This window comes from Electrophorus electricus, chromosome 21, assembly GCF_013358815.1.
Source record: "Electrophorus electricus isolate fEleEle1 chromosome 21, fEleEle1.pri, whole genome shotgun sequence".
Taxonomy (NCBI): domain Eukaryota; kingdom Metazoa; phylum Chordata; class Actinopteri; order Gymnotiformes; family Gymnotidae; genus Electrophorus; species Electrophorus electricus.
Window position 1 is genome coordinate 12,111,127 of NC_049555.1, and position 2,709 is coordinate 12,113,835.

Genomic DNA, 2,709 nt, shown 5'->3' on the forward strand with positions numbered 1-2,709 from the left:
ATGTATCATAGCAATTATCATTAACTTAAATAAAATGTTTAAATAAGAATCAGGAGCGTTTACCTCATTGTAAAAGGCACTATTCTTATATAACACTTATTTATAACATGAAATCTGAAACACAGATCTAGGTGTGCTTAGGCATGCATTTCTCGATATGTCCACTAGGGGTCTCTGTGTCCCTACATTATAACAGGGCAAGTTGAATTGGGGTTGCATCAGTGAGGCAGCTCACTGATGAAATAACATGAAATTTGAGCAGGCGTGCAGAGCTGAGAGTGGTCAGGGAACAGGGGAGTTACTTTCTTGCAATAAAAAGGGAATGTTGAATGAGATTGATCAGATATCAACTAAATCAGCCTTTTATCTATCACAATGCAGATATGATTTAACAAATGCAGCCTCTACAAACACACATGATATTGGAAAGTGCCCGCTGTATTTGAGTACATCATGTTCTAAAAGTTAGCTGTACTACCACCTGACTTCCTCTGTCCAATAACAAGTACGTTTCCCCATATGTTTAAGCTATGTTTTATTTAGTCTACCTTAATCACTGTTTCTACTTTAGGCCTGTAACAAAGTTTGCTGCTGGTGGACATAATCCACATACACACACACACACACACACACACACACCCATAGACTGACACACACACACCCACACCCACACCCACACACACACACACACACCTGCCCACTCACACACACGTACATTATCATTGACGCTAATAAACTATGAATCATCAGCTGATGTGCTTTGCCCCAGAGCTTGCTGGGTTATATTGCCATTGCAACTTTTTTTTCCACATTAATCACTACGAACTGCTATGGACAAGGGCTTATGTGATGCCAAATGTAAACAGAGTAATCAAGTTGGAATTTTTTAGATCCACTTGGGTGTGGCATAGTCATAAGGTCAACAAACTTTCAGTGAACTGGCAACATTTTTGTCGCTTGTTATTGTCAGTATCAAAAACTTTAGACAAGAGGTATAGTTTACATTTCCAACATTTAGAGCATTAGTGCTTCTAATGCTCTAAAGCAACTTACAATTATGACTGAACACAACTGAGCGTTAAGGGCCTTGCTCAGGGGCCCGACATTGGTGCCTTGGTGGTAGTGGGTGTTGAACTAGCAACCTACTGGTTACTTATCTTAACCTTAATTAACATATTCAATAACTTACTATATGGGGCTCTGTAACTTAATAAGTTATATGGGCAAAAGTGTTGGGACACCAACCCATTACACCTACAGGAGCTTTTATGGCATCCCATTATAAATCCATAAACATTAATATGGAGGTGGCCCCCCCTTTGTGGCTAGAACAGTGTCCGCTCTTCTGGGAAGGCTTTCTACAAGACTTTGGAGTGTGTCAGTGGAAATTATTGGCCATTCATCCAGAAGAGTATTTAAGGGGTCAGACACTGATGTTGGACGAGAGAGCCTGGCTCGTAATCTCCATTCTCATTGATCCCAAAAGTGTTCGATGGGGTTGAGGTCAGGGCTCCGTGTGGGCCAGTCAAGTTCTTCCACACCAAACTCACCCAGCCATGCCTTTATGGATCTTGCTTTGTGCACTGGGGCGCAGTTATGCTGGAACAGAAAAGGGCCTTCCCCAAACTGGAAGCATACAACTGTCCAAATTGTCTTGGTATGCTGAAGCATTAAGATTTCCCTTCACTGGAATAAAAGGGGCCCAGGCCAACCCTGGAAAACAACCCCACAACATAATCCCTCCTCCACCAAACTTTAGTTTCCACAATGCAGTCAGGCAGGTAACAATCTCCTGGCAAACCCAGACTTGTGCCTCGGTTCTGCCAGATAGAAAAATGTGATTTGTCAGTCCACAGAACCTTTCCACTGCTCCAGAGTCCAGTGACAGCATACTTTATGCCACTCCATCCGACGCTTGGCATTGTTCTTGGTGATGTAAGGCTTGCATGCAGCTTCGGGGCCATGGAAACCCTGTCATGAAGCTCCCTGTGTAGTTTTTTACACACTATGCACCTCGGCACTCAGCAACTCGTGCTCTATGACTTTACGTGGTCTGCCACATCATGGCTAAGTTGCTGTGGATCCTAAATGCTTTCACTCACACTTGATTGTGGACTATCTAGGAGGGAAGAAATATTCACAAACCGATTTGTTGCACCCTACTACAGTACCACGTTTGAATTCAGTGGACTCTTTAGCACGACACATTCTTTCACAAATGTTTGTAAAGGCAGACCGCATGACTGGGGGCTTGATTTTATACACCTGCGGCAATGGGACTAAAAGGAACACCAGAATTCTGTGATTAAGAGGTGTGTCCCAATACTTCTGTCCACACAGTGCAGTTATATAGCATGTGTATTAGGATGGATATCATTGGTTCTTGGTTCTAAACCCTTAGTGCACAGTATGCCAAAATGAGTGATCCCTTTTACTGTAATTGTTTTACAAACCCCTGTTGGGCTAAAGCTAAATCAGATTTTATAAAGATTCCACTCTCTCTCGCCCAGTAGTTGGGAGGAACATTAAATCATAGCCAAATGTGAACTCTATTCTTAGCCTTGCATTACAGTTGGCTCGCTCTGCCCTCTTTCCTAACTCTGCTGGAGTAGGCTAAACCGCATCATCTCCGAGCGAGGTGGAGGATTTTTGATAAGGCCAAGCTCCTAATGGCAGATGCTGGTGATGTTAAGCAGACGAGCACACTCA